Here is a 26,663-nt window from a genome sequence, read left to right as displayed (position 1 = left end):
GGGGATCCCCCCTCCTTCGCACTTCTTCCATTTGTCCTACACTTAGATCCGAGGCTCCTCGTGGACGTGATTTCAAACGATTTTCCAACAGTTTCAGTACCGAATAGTTCAGTGCCCATCTCACCCTACTCGCGTCTGCACCCGCTGCCACGTGTGCGCAGGGAGCCCTCTGCGGCCGCCTTCAGGACCACCTCCCCCGCCCCCCAAGCCGCCTGTATGCTCAGTACCAAGCCGCTGCCCATGGCTGGGACGTGGGCTAACCTGTGGGTCTGTAGGGAACCGGAGGAAGAGCCCGAGTCCGAGTGGGAAGCCCAAGTGCAGCGAGCGGCTGGGGGGAGGGGAGGGGGCGGTGAGAGGAGCAGAAAAGTCCAGCCAGGGTCTGGGAAGGGTCCAGCCCTCCCGCTGACGGCATGCATTTCTTTTCCCTACCCTCTGTGCCTAAGCGCTTCCCGCCCCTGCAGGAGCCTGGGCAGTGGGAGCTGGCGCGCTGGGCCCTGGGAATGCAGCCTGCGATGCCCTCCGCGCAGTGGCCGAGTCCAGCACTCACTGACGCTCTCGCGAACTGGGTCCGCAGGCTCCTCTTAGCTGCTCTGAGATACTGAGCCAGTCCGGCAGCATGTTTTAGGGTAGCAAAGCCCATAAGCCTCCCTTTTTCTTTTCATTCTTTCGTTCTCTTCTTAGGTTCTAACAATAACCTGCCGTTTCTGTTTGTAGGATTTAAGTATTTTCACTGTGTTTAATCTAGGATTTTCAAATAGGGGTCTCAGAATTCAAATGCGGTTTCTCTAATTGATAAGCAGGATTTCAGAGACTTTCAAAATAGCCTTTTTTCATCTTATGTAATTAAAGACCCAGGAGCTTTCCGAAGAAGCTCTGGATGTTCCACGATGCACAATCTCTCTCTCTCTCTCTCTCTCTCTCTCTCTCTCTCTCTCTCTCTCTCTCTCTCTCTCTCTCGTGCGCGTGTGTGCGCGCTCGTGTTCGTGCGTTTTCTTTCATTTCTACCGTTAGGAAACTCGTTCAGGGCCACTGAAAACTCAGGAGAGGCTCAGATCTTATTTCCCATGGATTCCTGCCTTTCCCGAAACGCTGCCACCAAATAAGTATGCGAGCGTTTATTTTGGCGAGACAATTAACCCCTGCCAAAAAATAAACCACAGGAGGAAAAGGAAGGACAGGCTGGAAGACGAGGAAGCTGCCAGGATTCGCTGGTGGAGAAAGTGCGGTTTGGGTTTGGCCGCGGAGCTCCAGTCCCCTGACTTCAGCACCGGAGGGGATGGACAGCGTCTCGGGACTGGGCAGCAGCCTCAGGGACCTAACTGCGCTGCCGCCCCCGCCGCTACTGTCCTTGCTGCCGATGTCGTCGCCACGGGCAGCTGAGTACCAGGCTTCTCGCAACTAAAAGGCGGTGCCTGCTAATAGCCCCTGCCTCCCTGTCCCCTTCTTTGATGGACGAAAACTGACCCCCCCCCATCGTGCTACACCTGGGCACCGGGCTCTGAGTACGCTTGCTCCAGTTAAACTCTGAGCAGCAACTTCAAGAATAATTTTTCTTTAGGGGGCTGGGAGGAATGCAGGCAGAAGAGCGAAGTGGAAGTTCTTAGACGCACTGAGAAATCATGAGCTCTGCAGCAGGGGTTGAGATACTCCAAGGCCCACATTCTTGAAATAGGCTGAATGTTCCTGAGTGGATTGCAACTATTTTGGAAATAGCTTTGTGAGAAGAAGTAGGAAATCTACTCAAAATCCTACCTTACAGAAACTGAAAAGATTTGTTTCTGCTACTTGTCAGGTAAGTGATAATACTATTAGTTCTTTTGTATATAAATCTCATGACTTTTCCCAAGGTTTAACAGGCAGAACATTGACAGTATTATTTTTCCTTTTGTATTGAGGAGAAAACAAGTAATTTTGCTTTATTTTTATATCCTTATCCCTGCAGCATGGTCTTAGGAAATCTCTTGCCTAATAAATATTCAGATATTTTATCTTCTCTGAAGTCTCTAATATGACAATAATAGTAACAAAAACATACAGTTGGCATGTTATTATAGAACTTTTAGTTAGACATTTTTCCCATTTCTTAGCTAATATCTCTTTGAATCTGTATATCTTGTTTGTTTTCCTTTAAGAAACTAAGATAAACTGGTATTTTGCAAGAAGGTGTTTCTTGGTCTTATGCATGCAATTAAAAGTGATTGTGCCTGGGTTGTATCATGGGCAAGACTCAAAAAGTTGAAAAAGAGATGGCTTGAACACCCTTTCCCATATATTTTATATGGTTATAAATCACCAAACCACTTGCAAGCACATAAATATCTGCTCCCTCTCTGCATCTGACCCTCAAAGCATATCTACACCGGCAGAATTTTATCTAAAGAAACACAAATTTTTACACAGCATCCTCGCTCCAGCCTTTTAAATCTCAAGATTGCTTGTTCAAACCAAGCCCACTAGAAGGCAGAACATGAGAAGCTTTACCATGTCTCATCAGGAGACCTGGGTTTTGACCACATTCTTATTAGTTCTACAAAATGTATCTGTCACTGATATACAGAAAGTCAAAGGGGCCAATAGCTTCTTAATAAACTATGGAGATTAAAATACTAATTAAATCTGTTTTCTCTTCATTCTTATTTCTGGAAACTTCTTTTGGAGCTTGAAAATTACAATCTTTCCCAGTGACCTTGATAAGCATTTTAATAAGAAGGGTTCACTGGGTAAAAGCAGTTATACAAATTTACAATCTATGCCTGACATTTGAAGAACCAGATTAATTCCAGTGAGCACATTCGGTTCAGTGGAGAGTATTGACTGATAAGGACAGACTTCTACAGTTCTGTAAATACATGTGATGGTATATACATAATAAAATCTGTGGAGTTTGCTCCTTCCAAAAATTACAAGAGTTCTGGAGGCATTTCTTTTAATTTTATAGGTCATATACAACAGATAATAAAATATTTCTAGCACATTTCCACACTCACCCTCTTTCTGAATTTTAATACACACACACACATGTACAACTGTGAGGTTGTTACAGTGGTACTTGTGAGTGGGTGATGGATCCTTGTTTTGCATTGGCTGAGAATAGCAATTACACTGTGAGGAAAAATCATTCTTAAGTGTCACTTACCACTTACAATGAACCTGCTTGCTTAGCAGAAAAGGAGCAGAGGCATTTATGTCACTGAGCTCCTAGGGAGCTCTTTTGTCCCAGATAGGTCAGAAATGATCATCTGAGGAGAAGAAGGATCTATCATTGATTTGGATTCCTATAATGTGTTCCTGACACAATCCAATTTTTTTCACTCTCAGAAATGAAATTACCATATGGAAAACTTAATCACATTTTAAGAGAGTTACAACATGTGGTTAGGCTATTATTTTGGTTGTCAATTAATTAGCATAGATGGACTTCCCTGGTCAGTGGAGCATAAAATGAAATCTGGGAATTCGTTTCAGAATGCATGCCGGTGGGTGTATAACCGCAGTTCCCTTCTCAGTGGTTGAGGGGCAGACTTACTCTGTGTGTAGCTGAAACCACACAAAGTAAGTTACCTTTGCCTTATCTCTTTGGAGATTTAGTGACTGAAATAAATAACTCTAACTCACCCTTCTAAACTCATGAAAGTGCTTGGAAGCCCCTGTCAGTCTTTGTCTCTGGGGAAATGTGACATTCAGATAGAGTTTTCCCAATCAATTTAATGCCAAATTAAATGTTAAGTGGCAATTGCATAATAAATAATTAAACAGATACCTACATACATACATATATGCATACATACATAGAGTATGTGCGAAAGCCAGTGAGAACCAGCCTTCATTTTGATTTTACTTGTCTCCCAAGAAAAATCAGCACTTCATTTGGGGACATCTGTACCCCATTTATTAAAGCAATCCCTTTGCCCTGATAGTTATTTTGTTTTGTTCCAAAAATAGAATGCAAGAGGTCTTACACATAGCAGACAGTAATTAAAAATTCATCCCCTCCCCCTGAAAAATAGTTTGTTGTGTAGGATAAAGTAGCTTACTTATGTTAAATAGGGTTGAGTAGACTGTTGCTTACATTTGAGACTCAAAAGGAAAAGAGAAATGGAATTACACAATCAAGAAAACAACAAATACAAAAGAGCAGAGGATAATTAAAAATGAATCCAGAAATCTGTTCAGTTGCCTTTTTTCCATAAATAAAAAGTGGAGTGTGAAGTGGGGAAGAGATTTCTAGCCTGAATCTTTAAATTACAAAATATTGAAAGAACACTACTTGGTTAATTTTTGTGCAGGCCATCTAAATACCATTTGAATGTTCTAAAGTATTTATGAGATACATACATCATATTGGGTCTGAATGCCCATGGTTGTACTGGAGTTGGTGAGTTTGATCAATGTTTAAAATTTATCAAAAAACAACAAGAAATTTGAGAAGACCTTTTGTTAATTAACCTTTTTCTTCTACATTTAAAAGCTACAAATTCCAGAAGGCCAATCTGTTTTTATTTTACTCTATTCTATACAGGAAGGCAAAACCTAGTAAGGAAGAAAAATATATTGTAAGGGGAAATTATTTCTAGTCATCTTACTTCCCCAGAAGCCTGAATAATGAGTCATAGAATAGGACTCAAAACTTGTTTGATATTTTCATCCTGTTTAGCTTAACAGAGTGAGTTATATACATGGCATGTATTGAGAGAGACAACCTGCTGCAGTATAAAACATGTTATGCATTATGGTGTAGAAAAATAAGTATTGTTTGACAGCCAAAAGATCAAGATTTTTGAATTACTGATCATAAGATCTCTTACAAGTTATTCAACTCACTGAAGTTTAGTTTTCTTTCCTGAAATGAGGAATCTTTACCAGTCAGTGAAGGAGAAACCTTTACATGTAGATGACACCTAAATGTTTGTGAAAGGAAGGAATGATTTTCACTTTGTGAACTATTGGGAATTCTAAATATGATGTTTTTCAAAGTGTTTTGAAAAGTTAAGTGTTATGTCTGTGACTGTAAGAAATTTCATTCACTAAAGGAAAAATTCTTTATGGAAGGCACATATCTTATACTTAAGAACTATGAGGCTATGGAATATAATATGTTCCAGATAATTCCACAGGCACTGCTTTTATGTAGGTTAATGATATCAATATTTTAATGCAACAGGACCTGCTTCAAAAATACTTATTACTCAAAGTTGATAGTATCCTCTGTATCTACTGGTTAGACCTAGGTCAATGTAACCAGAGTAGATTTTAATACCTTTCATCTTGACCTTTGCAGAATCTGTCACTATCTTTGTGGCATAGTTTTCTTGTCTATAAGGGAGGATTAAGATTTACTATAAATAATATTGACAAGGAGACTCAAAGGATTAAGTAGACTTTGAAACTCATATCTCAAATTATTTTTCATAAGTGCTCATACGCAGAAGACATTTTGTTTTGAATTATGGCTAGTGGGGTTAGTGGGAACCATGGGGAAAGAACATTCTATGGGAATAACCTGAAATGCTAAAGATATTGTTTCAATTTAGTACAAAGCCTAGACTCTATTCATAGATCTTTTCAGGAAATAATAAGTTTAGCAACATCTCATTGTTTACTTGTTTTCATCACATGAAATTTTACATTTAACTCTGATGTTTTCAATGCAATTTATTAACATTTGATGTTTCTGGATGCCTAGACTATCACTAAAAGTGTTCTGACAGTATATTATAAAAATGTAAATTATTTCTTGGTGCTAGAGTCATTTCCAGTGTAACTTTGTGGTAAAAAAATATTTGACTGTAACAAAAATTTAAATTTTATAATTACCTAGTTGGTGATATAATTTGGAAATTTAGGGAAGTTTGTTTTGCTATTGCTTACAAAACAAAAAGGGAAAGGAACCAAAGATAAAAGATAATGGAAAAGAGCAGAGAGTTAGAGATCATAAAAATAATTTCATGGGGCCAAAAGTTTTATTTTGGAATAATGCTGTGAAGCTTGATCAGCAAATTGTCCATGCTCAGTTTCAGAAAATCATTTTGGTTTTTATGAATTTGCTCTTCAATTTATCAGCAAAAATTAAAGTAATATGTTTATTAAAAATCAATTAGAGAGGGCCAGGGATTTAGCTCAGTGGATCGCCGCCTGCCTCGCAAGTGCTAGGACCCAAATTTGATCCCCAGTACCAAAAAAAAATCAATTAGAGAATCATTAAATCAATTTATTTGAATACTTGCTAATTATCACTTCATCAAGTTTAATGTGCATACTTGCATGCAATTTTAAAATTAAAGACCATGAAGTAATTAAAATTATACTTATATTTAACAAATATATTACCAATCACTCAAAATTTTAGTTCAATATTTTTAAAACAGCAAATGCTTACTGGTAATTTCATGAAATAACAGGACAAGAATCTTTTAGAAATGCCAACAGACATAAACAATTATGTGTTTTTCATAAAAACAGTAAAAAAAAAGTGGGCCAGGGATTTAGCTCAGTGGTTCTGCTGCCTGCCTCATAAGTGCAAGGTCCCGAGTTCAATCCCTGATACCAAAAAAACCCCACAAATTCCAAAAAACAGTAAAAAAAGAGTAATTTTTCTCTTTCAGTCTTCTCAAAAGGAACACTAGCAAGAAATAAGTACTTGACATTAAGCAAATTTAATAATTTACATGAGAAAAGAGTACTATATGGTGAAAAATACATCAAATCTCTGCAAAATCTGGGGTCTAACATGGTTTTCCCATCCTTAGTTATGGGATTTTGGGTACAACACTTTATCTTAATTTAATAGCTCATCAGTGGTTTTTGTTTGTTTGTTTGTTTGGTCCTATTGGGAAATAATTACTGTGTTCATGAGGAAATAAACAAGAATTTAAGGGTGTAAACTCAAAACATTTTTTCCCACTTCTCTCAAGCCATTCCTGTCATGTTCCCATACCCAAATGATAGAAAATACATGGGATTTAGGAATTAGTTGATCATTTAACAATACGTTACAGTAGACACAGTTGAATTCAGATAGTCAAATAATGTGTATATTTCTCTGTGTTGTCTTTATTTGTAATCAGGATTTTTAAAAATCTCTGTCTCTCTTTTACATCTTTCTGTGTTTCTGTTTCTCTGATTCTCTCTCTGTATCTCTATCTCCCTATCTCTCTATCTCTTTTTCTCTTTCCTGTCTTTGTCTCTTTCTCTGGTTATCTTTTTCTCTCTTACACTTCCTCATTCATTAGTGGTCAACATTGTTTCTTTTTAAAACCATTTCTCTTTTCAATAGTACTAGGAGTGGCTAAGGAATATTGCACACTGAAGCCAGAGCTTAAAATAAGGTAGGGGTCACAAAATCAGGATTGATTGAGAACATAAAGCTAGTCTTTAAATGACTATCAGGGTGTAGTTTTTAGCTTAAGGCAGACTACGTCATTAGGATAGGCAAGAATTGCCTGCTATAATACTATCAAAGAATCTGCCAAAGATTTCTAAAATATGTAGTTTAATCTGCCATTGACAGAATACTCAGCATATCAGACTCATTGGTTTATTGTCTATCAGAAAGCTCTCTTTTCTAAGAAAAAAAAATTAAGATAAAATATTCACAATGAGACCTTCAGTGTAATTCATGCACCCCAGCTTTGTGGGTGGCCTCTTTATTATTCAAAATGAATAATATTCAAAGAACACTCACATGAAGTAAAAGACCAAGTGAGAATAAAATGACTTCTTCCTGGATAGATTTTGATTCTATTTTTGGTGCCTTTTTTTCTATGAATTTCAAATCCTATTTCCTTATTTATCATATGGTGGGCCTGCTGCAGTTTATTTAGATTATTTAGCTCGTGATTTCCTGGTCAGATTTTGAAGAAATCAAATCCCTGAAAGCAGATTAACTTAATTGCCTATGTTTTACACCATTGATTATAGATAACACAACCAAAAAACAATAAAACAGGTTACATTAGAATCAAAGTAAGTCACATAATGGTAGTATAATTCATTAATTTCACAGCATATACACAGTTTCTTTTACTCTACAAGCACATAATTTTCTCCACTGAAGAATTCTTTTAACTAATTACATAAAATGTAATTTATCAATTTTTAAAAATTTTGAACTATAATTTTATTTTATTTACTTTTATCTTTGGGGTGGCTTTATTTTGTTGGTGTATTGTAAATATACATAATGACCAAATTCATCATAGGGAATTGGTGCCTGTACATGATATAACTTGTTTCATCTTTTTTCCCATTCCCCTCCCCTCCCTTCAATCCCTCTTCATCTCCTTATTTACAAAAGCTTTGTTTCCACTGTTTTCCTTCTAGTCTCTTCTGTTTTTTCTTGTCCCTTTCTTTTTTAGGGTCTCCCCCTTCCTTTGTTTCCCTTTCCATTTGAACATTTTCTTCCCATTTCACAATATCTTTGATACATTTTGGTCCTTTTTTACACTTTTAGTTTATCACACCAGAGAAACAATGCAGTATTTAAACATATGTGTCCAATTTATCTCACTTAAGAGTATGTTCTCGAGGTTCATCCATTTACCTAGAAATGTCTCAAGCTTATCTTTTATAGCAGAGTAGTACTCCATTGTACAAAAAAACCCAAACAAACCCACTCTATTTTCTTTATCCATTCATCAGTTGATGGGCATTTGAGCTGTTTCCAAGATTTAGCTATTAGAAACTCTGTTGCTATAAACATGGATGTGCATATTTCATTGTGGTGTGATGCTTTTAATTCCTTCAGGAAGATATCAAGAGAGGGAATAGCTGGGTCAAATGGAACCTCTAGTTTTAGTGTTTTTTTATTTTTTTGTTTTTGGTATCCAGGATCTAACTCCAGTCTTTGAGCTTGCACAGCAGGTGGCGAAACCACTGAGCTAAATCCCTGGCCCTAGTTCTAGTTTTTTGAGGAATATCTACACTGATTTTCACAGTGGTTGCACCAGTCTACATTCCCACCAACAAGGGAGAAGGGTTCCCTTTTCCCCACAGTCTTCCAGCATTTGTTATTGGTTAATTTCTTGATAATGGTCATTCTTTCTTGAGTGAGATGGAATCTCAGCATTGTTTTAATCTGCATTTCTCAAATGACCAGTGGTGTTGAACATTTTTTTCATATATTTATTTGTATTTGTACTTTGTCCGAGAAATGTCTGTTTATTTGAGATGCCCATTTTTTGATTGAGTCTAAATTTTGGGAGTCTGATTTTTTTAGTTCTTTATATATTCTAGATATTAGGACTTTGTCTGAGGAACAGCTGGCAAAATTTTTTCCGACACTATGGGTTGTCTCTTCACTCTCTTGGTGATTTCTTTTGTTGTGCAAAAGCTTTTTTAAATATGATAAGATCCCAGTTGCTGATTCTTTGTAATATTTCCTGTGGGATTGGTGTTTTGTTCATAAAATCTTTGTGTACACCAATGTATTCAAGAGTTCTACCTATTTTGACTTCCAAAAGATTTAGTGTTTCTGTTTTAATATTTAGATCTTTGATCCATTTTGATTTTAGTTTAGTATTTGGTGAAAGTTTTATTCTTCAGCATCTAGAAAGCCAGTTTTTCCAGCACCATTTATTAAAGAGACTTTCTTCCAGTGAAGGTGTTTGGTTATTTTGCTAAAGATGAGGTGGCTGAGTGTGTTTGGAGTTGTTTCTGCTTCTTCTAAACTATTCCATTGATCCTTATGTCTTTTTTTTCCCCCCAGCACCAATAATTTACCTCTCAAAATCAATTGCTCTTTATTTTTGTTTTCCATTTTGTATTTTCATGACATAAGTTTCTGGTTAGCCCCTTGAAGTTGGAGTTAGAACATCGTGTTGTTGTATAATCTTTTCAGATAACATACTAAATACATTCTAGGAAATTTAACCATCTCTTTTAGTTTCCACCCACAGCATTATCTCCTGGCATTTGGCCTGATAGTAATAGTTTTTAGAGTCTCATCTCATGGCACCTCATGTGATTTTCACAGCAGGACTTTTTCACTTCCATTTTGCAAATGAGATAACTGAAGCCCAAAAAGGTTAAATGATTTATTAAGGTTTAAGTGTAAATTAAGACTTGGAGTCGATATTTCATATTTTTCTACTCTTTATGATTGGCTTGTGAAGAAAAAGACAGTCTTGTATCTTGCCTACTACATGATTTATTTCTTTAGATTGTGATAAAAATTATAAAGTAAAAAGGAACAACAACAAATTCTTAATAACTGTGTTTTGATGGTTTTCAGTATTAGTAACTTCATGTATGGAAGAATTTAAGTTGTCAAAGATCTTGAAGATTCATGTATTGTTTTGGCTTTTAAGTAGATAGGAAGGCTTGTTTAAGGTCATGTTATAGAAGCATCAATAGTGCATAATGGAATAGGGTTGATTCTGTTGCAGAATTCAGATCTCAGGTGATAAGAACTAGACTTGGTGCAGGTTAGGAATGAATTAAAACTGGATGACTAGATACTAGTAATGCTAATAAGGAACAAAAGTAGAATGAAGAAGTATTCACATTTTAGAGGGGGAAAAGGAAAGGAAGGAGACAAAAAAAGAGTACTTAGAAAGGTGCAAAGAGAAAATAGGGAAAATAGAAGTTTTTTAAATGTATATGCAGTGTTGATAAAAAATGAAAGAAATAAAGACATAAAGTGCCTTTGTGTATGCTCAGAAGTAGATCACTGGCTGTCATGGAGAATGCCTGAGATGATGTTTGACTATCAAATCTTCAGGATCAAACAAAAGATAAGGCAATGGAAATGACAGATTCATTTAGAGAAAGTGATGGGAAAGAATAAGCATTTTGTGCATAAAAGCACTGCAGGATTATTAAATATGTTTTGAGTCATCCATATTAAATTTCTATTCACAGCGCCCTTTAGAATTTGGTGGCACTGTCTTTCTGAGAATGTAAATATTTTGTTGCATTAGATCAGCTCTGTGGTGATGTGGGTTTAATGAGAGAAATTATAACTTATGGTAGACAACCTAAAATATATACATAATGCTCTGAGAGAGACCCATTTAAAGTTTGTTTTCTCTCCTTCGTTATATATTTATTTTTAATGGTCATGTATGTCAGGTAAAAGGGCCGAAGACCAAGACCAGACCAGGGCACAATAAGCCTTTATTAGGGGAATAGATCTGCCGGGCTGTCTCTGAACAAAGGAGAGACAAAAGCAATATGGCCGGGGCAGGGAGAGTCTTTTATAGAGACTGGGGTGGGACTTGTAGGGGCTGAGGCGGGGTTGAGTGAGGTAGTGACTAGGGAATGGAGGAGCCGGTGATGTCCCTAGGTGGTAGGAGGTGAGCGAGTATTAGGTTACTCTCTAGGCGGGAACAGGGGCATGCTGGGAAGAAGGGTTAATTCTTGGTGGGAGCAACCATCTTGGCATGACGTCACACAGGGGAGGGAGCAAGGCAGGATAGGAAGAGGGCAGCTACTATACATAATAGCTGCTGAGGTAATGGGAGACCTATCAATGTACAGTGTACATGAAATGAAAATTATTTAAGTTTGTTCTAGCCACTGAAAAACTGACTTTTATCCACTAGTACTAAGTAACATAATATTGAGTTGACTTGAAAAGTTTAATAATTGTCAGTAATGATGTCTTCATTATATCCTCCTGTTATATTCTCATGTACACTATTATTCCTTTCCATCTATGCTGTTGTGTTTAATTTATGTATTTTTCTAAAATAAATTTCTGAATATGAAGAATGACTACAAGAGATCGGCAAACTAATCTAAATTCCCATAGTGCTTTGGTCATTTACTAGGACTGACTGACTCAGAAGACCCACAGAGGTACTATCAATTCCATTGGGACAGCTGGAATTCCCCAGAGTTCAGACAAATACAATTTGCTTTTGTCTGATATTTAAATTCCTTTCTCAAACCACTCAAATTCTCTGGATAATTTCCTGGCTTTATCTTGATACTGGAGGAGTAAATTATCTACTTTCTGGAGGCTAATTAAGTTTCCTAAACCATCAGTGTGCCATTTAGCAAATTACCTTTTCAGTGCACTAAAAGGCTCCCCAGTAACCCAAAGGAGTTAATGTACCACCAAACAGAGGGTGATTTATTCCCTTCTTGCTGATGGGAGCAGACAGTTTAAAGTATTAGTGGGAGCTTTGGAAAGAGTCACCATGGTGCATGGAGTCACTGTTCCTGTAGGCTAAACCATGGAGGGTGGGAAGGTGTTTAGCACCTTGTAGGAGTGAGGAGGCAGATGCTCCTACCCTTGAAAATACAGATACTGCTTTCACCCATTGTCTGAAGGAATCTCTTTACATAATCTGCATACTTGGTAATAAAAGAAAAATTAGAAATTTTGATCACAAAGAATTGTAAATTTGGATATTGAGTGTTCTTGTGAAATAATCAATTATTTTATTTTTCATATAGTGGTCATTGGCAGGTTTTATCCTGTCCTTTCTTACAAAATGTAATGATTTATTTCCTATCAATTAAAAAACAATCACTTAAATTTAAACAAATGCACTAAAAATAACTCTTTTTGGTTATAACCCTTCTCATGTGTATATGTAAATTTACCGGTAATTATAATGATTCATGTCTACTTCATTATTCGCTATTATGTCCTATCACTGTTGAGATTCCATCCAAAATATCTGAAGTTTCAGCTAGAAAAAAATTAAGGACATTTTTTCTTTTAACCATTGATCATATTTGATGAAATAATATTTGTGAATATAAAATTTTATTCAATTGGATAAATCAGAAATGTCTTGCATTGTTTTTAGTGGATAACTGATAAAAATCTTAACAAATGTTGAAGATGTTACAGGCATGTGTATGAATGAATGAAACTGTTTTCAGAAATTAAAATTCTGTTGCATATAATTCAAAGTTTTTATTTCTCAAAAATTAAGTTTTAAAACTGTCTAACTTATTTCTCTGAAACTCTTTTTGGAGGGGATATGGATAAATAAGTATAATCATAGAATAATAAATTAAATGAGGCATAGAAATAATTTCTTTTTACAAGCATATAAAGCCTTCAATAGACTATTTTTGCCTGAACAGAATTAACAAAACTCCAAGTGAAATACAGTGTCTTCCTTCAATTTGTAGCTCCAGAATATTTGCATAAAATCTACACTTTCGTGTCCTCTACTAAGTCAAATAACTGAACCTTGGTAAATTTATCAAGGTTAAATATTAAGAGAGTGAATTTTAGGAGTGACATGGCACTCAGATAAAAGTTTTAAATATCAATCTCAGACTGTATTTTAACTCTTCCTAATGAACACAGAATTTGAACATTTGGAACAAGGCAAATATGTGCCCAACAGGAAAGAGAAAAAGGCTTGGCATCTGATGAATTACTTAGCATTTCTTTTTGTAAAGAATAAAAGCTCCCTGGCTTCCGACAAAGAGTTTGTGAGCTGTGTGGCAGTATTTTGAACAAGGAAATCATTTATAAATGCTGTCTTTATATTTAGGAAATGATTACGGGATGCAGCTGCAGGTTTTAATGACTTTTAATAAAGTATGTTATAAGTGAATTGGCAATAAATGTCTAACAGCTGATAATCAAGACGTTATAGAACATCATTAGGTCTACATACTGGATTGTTAAAATTAGATATGTATGTGTGTGTGTGTGTATATATATATATATATATCTAATACCAGTATTTTGGTAATTTTCTAAGATATTTTGTAAAAAATTTTAGCACAGTTTAATTTTCAGTGAATAAGATTAACACAGCAAATAGATTTGCTGAACCAATAATCATTTAGATACATAATTAACAAAATAAGAAAGCTGAAGGACTCCTAATATTCTGAGTAGAAAAAGGTTTGTAATTTTTTAGTCTTTTATTAAGAAAAGATTAATATACTTCATAGGAAAATAAAGTTTGTTAAAAACATTTCTATTCAACACTTGTTTTGTTGCCATTTCCAGGAATTTAAATTTCCTTGTCAAGTGGCCAAAATATGGATGAGCAAAGGCAAGCATAGTTCATAACTCACCACTTCCTGTAGGTGCAAGTATTTGTGGGGGATCTCAGCATGTAGAATGATGCAGCATAGACTTTGGTAAAAACTAAGGTTTGTTGTCAACTTCAAGAACTCTCAATCTAATGAAGCAAAGCAAGGTTCTTGTAGAGTCATGATGTCATTGCGAGGTAGAGTTGAAAATCTACTCACAGATTACCACTTCAGGAAACTGACCCTCAGAAAATGCTTGCACTTTGTTATAAGTTGCAAACAGTTCATGACTGCGTTGACATAGGCCCATTTAATTGACGATGATGCTACAAGCATAGTAAAAGAAAGTTGAATAGGGTTTAACAACTGTCCTTTTATGAAACCAAAACAGTTTGATGTAAATGAAAACCTGGGATATTGAGGAGCTAGAGAGCCATGGTATAAGTTCTCCAAAGTCTCAAGAAAGTGTGGTTGAATTCCTATCATACATGCAGCTAGGTATAGCAATGTTATAGTCAGACAATCACTTTATTTTCAACTTTTTATTTTGAAATAATTATAGAAGATGTTGAAATAGTTTCTTAAGAAGCTTCATCCAGATGTGCTCAATGCTAATATTTAGTTAAACTACAATAGCAAAACTAGGAATTGATATTGCTATAATACTGTACTGTCAAATATTCTACAGCCTCTTTTAGATTTCACCAGTTTTACCTGGACTCATTTGCATGTCTGTATGCAGTTTTATGTAATTTACCCACAGGTAGATTTGTATAACCACCACCAAAATCAAGACAGACACCATATTATCACCACAAAAGAACTTCCTTTTTTTAAAAAAATCTTTAGAGTGTGATTCATTGCCTGCTTCTTGGAAATCACTTATCTGTTCTTCATCTCTATAATGTTGTCCTTTTAGACTATTATATAAGTGGGATCATATGGTGTCTAGTATTTGATGTCAACATTTTTTACTTCGAGTCATGTGTTTAGAGACATCCAAGTTTTGGCATGTATAAGCAGTTTATTCTCTATAGTTGCTAAGAGATGGCCATCATATGATGTACTAGTTGGTTTGCCCATTCATAGGCTGAAGAATGTAGAGTAGCTTCTAGTTTTGGAGGAAGACCTCTAAAGGTTCTACAAAATTCACATACAGGTAGTTTGTTATACAATAATGCATAATCAAAATAACTCCCTGTAAGAACTCTTGATCACTTAAAAGACATGTTAACAATATATGTTGAGGAGGTAGATGATATACTGGATAGATTATAAGAATTTGTTCAGCCATATAGTACTAAATTTTTAACATTGGCTTTCCATTGATGAATGATGGTATTATAATAGTTACTTTTGCTTTGTAATCATTAGTTACTGATACACAGTGAGTATAATTTTTTTTCTCTAAACGTGAATGCAAAAGTCCCCATACAAACATTTATTTTTCTAAGAAAAAGTCCTAGAGTTAGTGCCATATTTGCTCAATCTTATAATCTCTTGTGCATTCTAGGCAAAGAAGGTGAATTTTCAAAATTTTTGAAATGAATACTATGTACAAAGCAGATTATTTACCATTTATATTACTTAGTTCACAAATATATATATAGACTTGAGTATAAATTGTGCCATAAAGCAACTATGCCAGCTTTCAAATGGTTAAAATTTTAAGAGCATGATCTTTCTCCAAGAGTATTTTGTGTGTGTGTGTGTGTGTGTGTGTGTGTGTGTGTGTGTGTTGGGGATTGAAACCAGGGCATGTTAGACAAGCACTTTAGCACTGTACTATGCTCCCAGACATCATTAACAATATTTTAATTAAAACTAAATTAATACAAATGACTAGATTCTTTTCAGTGATGGTTCTGGAACAATTGGAAATACACATGCAAAACAAAGTAAAAATAAATCTAAAGATATAATGGCACAAGTGTGTTTGAAGCAAGCGGGAGTATTTTGAGGGAGATTAATGACAGTGTGTATTTTACTGTAATTTTAAAAAATTTAAACATTCACTGTATATTCCAGTCAACCCTCTTAGATCTTAAATCTCACACCATGTCACCTAAATTATCTCACAATGGATCATCAACATAAATGTAAAATTTAAAGTGAATTAATTCCTTGAAAATTGCATAGGAAAAAATATAGATGAATTTGAATATAACAATGACATTTTAGATATATTATCAATTAAAAATTTAAGTAAAGAATAATAAGTAAACTAAATTTCTTAAAATTAATTGCTCTGTGAATGACTATATCAAGGGAATAAAGACACACTATGATAGAAAATTTTTGCAAAAGATACACCTCATAAAGGACTGTTGTCCAAAGTATAGGAGGAACATTTGAAATATAACAATCAGGAAATGAACAATACAATTAAAATTTGCATAAAATTCTGGACAAATGCCTCCTAAACCAAGATATACAAATTGCAGATAAACATATAAGAGGATTTTGACACTATAAATAATTAAAAGCACAATTAGAATTGCAAAATAAAACAAGAATGACTTACAACTCCAATAAAAACAAAGAAAAAAGAAAATTAGAAAGGACAAAATCCAAAACACTGGCAATATCAATTGTTGGAGAGGAAGAGAAGCACGAAGAACATACATTCATTTCTGTGGGGAAGGCATTGATAGGGATGCTTGGGAAGACAATTTGACAGTCTCTTCTAATTCTTTTTTTTCCTACCTATCTTATTCCTTTTATTTCTTGCTCTTGTCTAATTCCCATGCCTAATGTTTCCAAAACTATATTGAACAGGAGTGGTGATAGTGGACATTCTTGTCTTGTTCCTGATTTTAGTGTGAAGGATTTCAGTTTTTGACCATTTAGTATGATACTGGCTGTTGGTTTTTCATAGATGGCTTTTATCAGATTGAGGTAGAGACCATCTCTTCCAATTTTTTGTAGGGTTTTTATCATAAATGAGTGTTGGATTTTGTCAAATGCTTTTTCTGCATTTATTGAGATGATCATATGGTTTTTGTCCTTGGCTCTATGGATATAGTGTATTACACTGATTGATTTGCATGTTGAACCATCCCTGCAGCTCTGGGATGAATCTCACTTGGTCAGGGTGTGTGATCTTCTTGATGATCTTTTGCATTCTATTTGCCAGTACCTTAGTAAGGATTTTTGCATCTACGTTCATTAGTGAGATTGGACTATAGTTCTCTTTTTTGGTTGGGTCTTTCTCTGCTTTGGGGATGAAGGTGATGTTTGCTTCCAGGAATGAATTTGGGACTATTGCTTCCCTTTCAATTTCATTGAAGAGTTTAAACAGTAGTGCCAATAGTTTCTCTCTAAATGTCTTGTAGAATTCAGCAGTGAAGCCATCAGGGCCTAGGCTTTTCTTAGTTGGTAAGTTTTTAATTATGTTAGCAAGTTCATTGATTGATATTGGCTTGTTTAGAATATTTAGGTCTTCTTCTTTCAACTTTAGTAATTCATATGTATCTAGGAATCTGTCCATTTTTTCTGTGTTTTCCATCTTATTGGTGTATAGGTTCTCAAAGTAGGTATTGATGATTCTCTGGATTTCTGCTGGGTCCATTGTAATTTCATCCTTTTCGTTCCTAATTGCATGGATTTGGGCCTTTTCTTTCCTTTTTCTGATAACGTTGGCTATGGTTTTGTCTATTTTGTTTATTCTTTTGAAGAACCAACTCTTGGCTTCCTTGATTTTTTGTATTGTTCTCTTAGTCTCCATTGCATTGATTTCTGCTCTGATCTTTATAATTTCCTCCCTTGTATGAGCTTTGGGATTGTCCTGCTCTGCTTTTTCTGGAAGCTTGAGGTTCAGCATCAGGTTGTTTAATTGGGCTTACTCTGTTTTCCTAATATGAGTATTCACTACTATGAATTTCCCTCGCAAGACTGATTTCATTGTGTCCCATAGATTCCGATATGTTGTATTGTCATTGTCATTTAATTGAAGGAATTGTCTGATTTCTTCTTTAATTTCCTCTGTGACCCATTGGTTATTCAAAAGTGTGTTGTTCAATTTCCATCTGTTTATGAAATTGTTGTGCTTTCTTTTGCTATTGATCTCCAATTTCATTGCACTATGGTCTGATAATATACAGGGGATAACTTCAATTCCTTTGCACTTGCTTCAATATGTCCTATGAGTGAGTATGTGGTCTATTTTGGAGAACAACCTGTGTGCAGCTGAAAAGAATGTGTATTCTCATTTTGTGGAGTGGAATGCTCTGTAAACATCTGTTATGTTCATTTATTCAAGAGTTTGAACTGTAGTATTTCATTGCTTAATTTTCTCTAGTTGATCTATTTGTGACAGTGGGATAGTGAAGTACCCCACTACTATTGTATTAGTGCTTACATGATTTTTCATGTCTGTTAGTATTTGTTTTATGTAGTTGGGCGCACTAGAGTTTGGTGCATAGATATTTATGATTATCATCTCTTCCTCTTGTATTTTTTCCTTTACAAGGATGTAGTGTCCTTCCTTGTCTCTCTTAATCAGTGTTGGTTTGAAATCCACTTGATCTGCAAAGAGGATAGCTACTCCTGCTTTTTTTGTGGTTCCTATTGCATGGAGTATAGTTTTCCCCCTTTTAACTCTCAGTCTATAAGTTTCTATTTCAACTAAGTGTGTTTCTTGTATGCAGCATATTGTTGGATGTTGCTTCTTGACCCATTCTGTCAGTCTATTTCTTTTAATTAGTGAATTGAGACCATTAACAATGATGGTTTAAACTGATACATATTAATTATCATTGTCATGACTTTTTCTTTTTGTTGGATTCTCCCCCTTTGCATTTAATTTCTTGTTGGGGCCAATGGATTCATTCTGCTGGGCTTCGTGGGGTTGTGATCTTAGTTGTCTTTTCCTTAGATATTGTTTAAAATTTTTTGGAGTGCTGGTTTGGTGTTCATGAAGTTCCTAAGGTGCTGCTTCTCATGAAAGTATCTTATTTCTCCACCAAATTTGAAAGATGGTTTTGCAGGGTACATCAATCTGGGTTGGAGGCTGTTTTCCTTTAGGGCTTGCAATATGTCATTTCCAGCTCTTCTTGCCTTGAGTGTTTGCACTGAGAAGTCTTCTGTGATTCGGATGGACTTTCCTTTGTATGCGATTTGTTTCTTTTCTCTAACTGCTTGTAGAACTTTGTTCTTCTGTTGGGTTTCTGAAATCTTAACAATTGTACGCCTATGTGTAGATTTTTTTTGATCAAGGCTAGTTGGAGTCCTATATGCCTCACTTATCTGTATGTCATGTTCTTTTCCCCTGCTTGAGAAATTTTATGCCATCACTTCTGTGAACAGTTTTTTTTTTATGTCATCTGCACTCTCTCCTGTTCCTTCATTGATGACAATCAATCTGATGTTATTCTTTGCATATTCTAGCAGTTGGTGGATTGATTTCTCATGGTCCCTTACAATTTTAAAGCACTTTTTCTTTTCCTTGTCACTAATTACAATCTTATCTTCTATATTGGAAATTCTGACTGCACATTGGCTCATTCTGCTGCGTGGACTTTCGATGGAGTTTTTAATCTCCTGGAAATCTGTTTGCATCTGTTTTAGGGATTCCATTTGTTTTCTACATTGGGATTCCATCATGTTCCTCAGCTCCTCTCTAGATGTATTAATCATGTCTTGCACTATGAACACAATCTCTGCTGTTATCTGATAAATTATTTCTGATTTCATTTTATCCAGATTCTCTTTTGTTGTCAGTTCAGGGAGTCCAGGTGTTTGAGTATCAGAGTGTTCCATCTCGTTTCCCTTTGGGGTTGCCATAGGTGATCTGGAAGTCTGGTTTTGAGGCTTGTTTACATGTCTCTTGTCTTCTCATTTCAATGGGGGGTGCTGCTGGCACCTGCGGGGCTCACCTCCTCTGTGCTGGGAGTGGTGCTATGGTGGGTCTGAAGTCTCCTCCTCTGTCCTGGGAGCATTGATCCATCAACCCAGAAGCCTCCTCCTCTGTCTCTCTTCTAATTCTAAAATGCTTTTGCCGCATTATCCAGCAACCACAACCACAATACACACTACTTGCTAATCTGAATAAATTGAAAATTTAAGTCTGCACAGTAACTTGCACATAGATGTTTATAGCAACTTTCTTTATAATTGCTAAAGTTGAAAGCAAACAATATACCCTTAAGAATGTGTTTGGATAAATAAATAGTGGCACATCCAAAGTACTACTATTTAGCTCTAGAAAGAAATGAGCTAGGAAACCATGAATATAGCAACATGTACTTAAGCAACATATAACTGGCTCTTCGTAGTTTCATAGCTCATTCATATAGCTAGAATCAAACAGTATTCATGAATACGGAGAGACTGAATACTGTTTGATTCTAACTATATGACATTTTGAAGAAGTAAAAAGTATGGAGATAATAAAAGGATGAAGATTGTTAGTCCTCGGGAGGAAGAGGAAATTCATAGACAAAGCTTAGATGACTGTGAGGGCAGTGAGACTGTTCTGTCTGATACTGCACTTGTAGACATATGTCTGTACATATTGGTTTAAACCCATAGAATGAACAAAACCAAAAGTAAACTCTAAAGAGAACTGTGGATTTGAGGTGATGACAATATGTGAGTGCAGCTTCATCACTTGTAGCAAATGTGTCCCAGTAGGGAAGATGTCCATAGCAGGGTGAGCCTATGCAGGGGGGAATGAGGGCTACTGGCCACAGAGTGCCTTCTGCTCAACTCTTCTGTAACTATAAAACTGCTCTTAAAATGAAATCCACTTAATTTTTAAAATACTGGAAATTTTCCATGTTTGTAAATTAAGAAACAGTTTTCCCATGATACAAAAATATAAAAAAGAATCTTAAAAGATATTAGAAAATATTTTAAATTGCACAATAATAAATTGTACACATGAGAATTTGTAGAGTACTGGTAGTTTAAAAATTATTTTCTAACCATATTATATTTTAGAAAGGAAAAGAAGATAAATATATTTAAACTAAGCATCTAATAGAAATTTTAAAGTCAAAATTAATCACAGTGAATGTGACAGAAAGGCTAAATTGAAGCCTATGTATTGAAATTATGATACAATTATTTCGAACAATCTAATAGTGGTACAAACTACTTTCTTAGTTTACTAATAAAATAATCTTGCTAATTGATATAAATGTAATATGTAGCAGTGTAATTCATTAAAAACAAAAATAACAGAAATTTGTAAGTAATTTAACAAATAGTGTTTTGCATCAATGTAATAGAATGCTATCTATTAATAGAAATGGAAGAATATTATGTGCTCAGTGTGAAGGAACTTCATAATTATAACATTCAGTGCAAGCAACAAGACACAAAAGGAAAAAACACATTATGACTTCATCTAAATGGAGTTCTCAGACTGGCCAAAGAATATTGTTTTGTGATGTATTGAAAATGAGTAACACCTGAAGAATGGAGGAGACTTGTGAGATTTAGTGGTATTCATTATCTTCATTTGAATACTCCTAACTACCTGCTAGCTTTCCAAGAACACTTGAAAAGTGTACACATATAGTTTATGTATTTTGTACACACACAATTTTAAATTAAAGAAAAATATGTTAATGTACTTAAAGATATCAAAAAAGAGTATGAAAGAAAAAATAAACATAATAATTTCTATTCAAGATATTTACTTCTGCCTGTGGCTCAACAGGTTTATAACAGAAATCAAAAGTGCTGACACACAAACAAAAATCTGGTACAATTTATAAAATCAGTGAGCAGGAGCATGTCTCTTATCTAATGAGTAGCTACTTACTACTACTTATCTAGTGAGTTACCATCTTACATATCTAAATTTAACTTAAGTTTGTTATCCTCTAGTTTTATCAAGTGTACTTTACTTCAACATGAGTATCTTTCCTGAGTATGTAAACTTTAGTCCTTTCCTTGGGATTAACATCTTTCCTGGCGGGGGGGGGGGAGAGAGAGAGAGAGAGAGAGAGAGAGAGAGGGAGAGAAGAAGAAGAAGAAGAAGAAGAAGAAGAAGAAGAAGAAGAAGAAGAAGAAGAAGAAGAAGAAGAAGAAGAAGAAGAAGAAGAAGAAGAAGAAGAAGAAGCAGCAGCAGCAGCAGCAGCAGCAGCAGCAGCGGGGGACAGAGAGAGACAGAGAAAGAGAGACAGACAGAGAGACAAAGAGACAGAAAGAGAGAAGAGAGCCAAAAAAGTATACACACTACACTTCAGGAGAAGGAAATTTTGTATAAATATTTTAATACTAAACTTATTGAGACATCATAAGATTCATGCAAGTTACCTTTGGCCACTACAATTACAAGAGGTGCTCAAAGTGGTGGCCATCAGCTTCCACACATCTATTAGTATGGCGAACTGCTGCTTGGGTAACTTTGGTCATTGTGATTGCTGCACAAGCATTTTCAATTTCTTCTCTAAGGGCCGGCATACAGTGAGTTTTCTGTGATACATGATGCCCTTTAGGGTCACCCGTCTGGGTAAAACACCACCTGTTGAAAAGACATCATGTGATTTTCCTTTCCCTGAAATCTTCTGTACACATTTTTGACAGTCCCTCTCTCTCTCTCTCTCTCTCTCTATATATATATATACATATATATATATACACACATATATATGTATGTATATTGACATATACATGATACTACATATATATGACATTATATATATGAATATATAGAGATATATATGAATATAGATATAAATATAGATAGATACATATATGTGATTGAATGGCATTTGCAAATTAGGAAACAAAGACGTAAGCCAAATTCCATTTGGATATTAAGTGACTAATCTGTGGAGGAAATGCTATGCTAGAGAAAGTAAATATAGTAATCTGTTAGTGGGAGAGACTCAGAGCGAATATGGGACTGGGTTATTCACTGGAAAACATACAACTGAAAGCTATGTGTCTAAGGATATTTGTTTTGGAAAATGAAATGAATGCAAAATAAACATACTATTGCCATCAGTATAATTATTACAAGAGTTCATATGACATTTCATCAAAAATACAGACGTAAATGTAAGAGCAACATATTTGTATAGATATGCAAAAATAGTATACTATTTGATCAGGTTAATAAATTGATTTTCTTTATACAAAAATATAAGTTTTAGCATGAACCACCCTCAGCCAAATAACTCAAACAGGTTTTGTTTGTGTATCACAAATGAATCTCTGAGAGGATTAGATGAAAATCCTGGGACATAGCAAGAATACAAGAATCGCTCTTCTTTGAATTTTTGGAAAAGTCTTAAATGTATTTTATAAACAAACTGATATGTACATCTTTACAAAGCATGATAAATGAACACAAATATTTATTTAGCACTAGTAATTTAAAACCATCCAGTAACATAAAGATTGAGGAAAGTAAAACCTATGTTTTCTAGATTATTGGTTAATAAAACTAGCCAGGCAATTATCAGAAACTTTTAAAAATATGAATTTAAGGCTCTATTAAATTTAAATGTTGTCTATGGAATGAGAAAAGAACTAAGCTGGTTTCTGACCTCTCAGTCCTGGTTAGGATACAACAAGAGGAGCTGAATCAAGGTTTGCAGGACCCAGACTGATTTGGCCCCCAGCCAAGCCTTTCCCGCTGTGCTCTTGGGCTCATCTTTGGTTGGCAGGTTGCAATTCTAGTCCAGGGATATTATCCAGAGTCATCAGAACTTTGGCTACTGTGGAATTCAATGCTAAAATTTACCTAAGAGCCAGGCAGGTGTACTTATCTATGTTTTTTCAAATTCTTATTCTCATACAATTTTACTTTCATTTCTTTTATTAGACTATGTGGTATGACAGTTCCTTTTCTTTTCTTTTTTTTTATAAATGCTCTGCTACTATATCTGTGATCATTTAACTGGCAGGAATAGCAATGAAGTTTGGCATGTTCAATTTAAAGGAAGTAATTGATTACATGAAAGGAGATTCAATTAAAACTGATCAATATTGAAACTAAAAAAGTGCTTGTGAATACTGAAAAGAAGCCTAATTGGAATCTATTATATCATATAGACTTACTTGGCAATGGTTGGGTTTGGAAACTGCCAAGATCTTAGAGGTCATTACAAACTAATGAACGGAACTTAACAGGCTTAACAGAAGTAAGGATCATTAGCAGAACTGCCCAAAATTACATCAGTTAAATTAATGTCTTTTTAAAAAATAAATTTTAAAATTGATGTTGATAAAACCAACATTTTAAACATTTTTTAATATAGGCTCCCTTATTTTCCTTGAAAATAAAATCTTAAAAAATGTCAAAGCTTCTTTTTCTACAATTTCCTGTTTAATATATTGATTTTATAGTGAACCTAATAGTCATAGCACTTTTATCTAGTCAAAATTAGAAACAACCTAAATCTGCATCAACAGGTGAATGGATATACTGTGGTAAGTCCATATAAAGAACTACTCTCAAACAATGAAACACAGTTAATTATTGCCCTAGCTATTGACATGTGCATAAACCTCATTGAACTTGAAAATAATTATGCTCAGCCAAATGAAGAAGTTTAAAAGAAAAAAGTACATAGCTATAGGTGTAATTATTTGTAGAGTGCTTGCCTACTTATGTAAGGCCCTAAGCTGGATTCCCAACAGCCTTTTCCGCACCAAAAACAGTTCATGGTTCTTCCAATTATCTAAATTTGTAGAAAATGGAAGATAACTACTATGATCAGTAGATAAATAGTTGCGTGGGGTTGAAGAAAAGCAGGAATGGCAGAAGAAAGGGTCTACAAAGGAGCATAAAGAAATTTAAGGGTGACATATTTTAGTTATGGTGATTGTTCTAATGTGAACATTTAAAATATATACAACTCAATATATGTGCGTAAATTATTTTTAGTGGAATCTGTTACGAAATTAATTTACCTGTTTCTCTGTGCTTTCCAAAGGTGATTCTTAGAAAATTTAAAATTACCTGTCCAGGTGATATTCCATTTCTATTAGAGAGCCCTGAGCTAGAGCTAAGAATTTTGCAGGAAATATGAGGGACGGTGAAACATGTTCAACACCATCACTAGGGCTTCATCAGCTCTACCTAGAGCTTAAAACTGCAGGGCAAATGACCAGACTCTTTCTATAAGTAATAATAAGTGAAACTATAATTAGAAAAAGCCATACAAAAATAAGCCTATGTAATAAGAGATATTTTAAAATCTTGATTTAACCTTTCTTTTGTAGGGTTCTTCTGTTGTCTTAAACACAGCATATTCCCTTTTTTCTCTTTCCCTCTTCTTTGCTGCCTCCTTCCTTTTCCTTTAGGTTCCTCTGTGAAACATTAAGCAGATGTACAAACAGTAAATTAGGCATAGTCATGGGCTTCCTGCTACCTCCTTTTCCATATCCCATCCTGATATGTTTAAGATTCTGCTTTGTTCTTGCCTCCCTACCCGGTTTCCTCCCTCCATGGTTATGAGGACAGTCTTATAATTTTTCTCTGGCTCATTTCCAATCCAAACCACTCTCCCTTATCTTCTAAAACCCAAATCTTAATCGCTCCATGCCTTTGCCCATTAAATTTCATTGGCCGCCCATAATGACAAGGTAAATTTTGTCACAATTTGAAGAGCTGTTCACAGCCTGAGTTCACTTGTTTCTCTACACCAGTTTAAGGTTATTCCCCACAATACTTCCCAAAATAACAAGACTAATGTGTGCTAAGGGTTTTGCCTGCCATAGCTATTTTCATCTGTGTGAGAATTTTAGAAAGTAGGTAACAATCACTCATGCATCAGAAGGTTTTATATTTTTAATTTTGTCTAGTATAGTACTTTTCCAAACTGGCTCATTGAATTCATATTCCTTCTGCTATCTCCTGAATATCTCTGCTATCTTCTGAAATAAAGATTTCAATTTTTTCATGTTCTAGATAATCTTTGGCATAATCTACCCTTTGCCATTCTGATTAATATAAATTAATGTAAAAATAAATTGATATTTGAATTTTTATTTCTCCCATTATTAGTAAATGCAAGAATTTTTTCACTTTTTAACTATTCAAGTCTCATATATAGTCTATTTATAGTCAGTAGTCAATAGTTTAATTGAAAAATACACATATAATAAATTCTCACTTTGTAAAAAGCATTGCATAATATTTGAGACACCAAATTTCTGCAATATATCTTTTGAGTTGGCTCAGTTAATTCGAAGGAACAACTCAGTAAGGCTTTTAACATAACCAGACTAGGGCCGGGGATGTAGCTCAACAGCGCTGCACCTACCTGCCAAGCACAGGGTTCTGAGTTTGATCCCCGCTACTGAAAAATATAAATAAATTAATTGAATAACCAGACTGAGCAACATGTTTTAGGTGGGTTTGATACTGTTCTATGTTTGATCTCCTGAGGAGCTCTGAGCTCAAGAAGCATTCCTAATCTGAGGTCTGTCTTGGGAAGATAGCAGCTTCTGATGGTCCCAGGGTCTGTTAATTTTTCTAGCCTTTTATTTTTGTGAAAAGGAAGAAAAAAGGACCCACAAAGTATACAAAGTGAAATAAGCTAAACTATGAAAGAGTTACGTACACAAGAATAAAATAGTGCATTAGAGGATATTTGGATTCAATGTATTTGTTGTCTTTGGATTTAGTCCTGTTAGAGTTCAGTTTGAATAATCTAAGTTCCCTGAAATTTTAGGACTTGAGTTAGAGCAACCCATTGTAGAGAAGATATGCACTGAGTCCTTAAATGGCAAAAGAGCACAAA

The 26,663-nt window shown here is 35.1% G+C and overlaps 1 protein-coding gene across 12 annotated transcripts in view; it reads left to right on the top strand.

The window, feature by feature from the left end:
- Positions 1 to 884: 884 nt before the first annotated feature.
- The window catches only part of Sntg1 (syntrophin gamma 1), an 835,631-nt gene continuing 809,852 nt past the window's right edge, over positions 885 to 26,663 (top strand). For all 12 annotated transcript variants that reach the window (XM_021248956.2, XM_087185779.1, XM_087185795.1 and 9 more), the window contains exon 1: positions 885 to 1,792. The gene's annotated coding sequence lies outside the window, so the exon portion shown is untranslated. The remainder of the gene's footprint in view (positions 1,793 to 26,663) is intronic.

This window comes from Heterocephalus glaber, unplaced genomic scaffold, assembly GCF_053883595.1.
Source record: "Heterocephalus glaber isolate CG9 unplaced genomic scaffold, H.glaber_assembly_v1.0 deba00000281, whole genome shotgun sequence".
Lineage (NCBI taxonomy): Eukaryota > Metazoa > Chordata > Mammalia > Rodentia > Bathyergidae > Heterocephalus > Heterocephalus glaber.
This window is presented reverse-complemented; position numbering and strand designations above follow the sequence as displayed.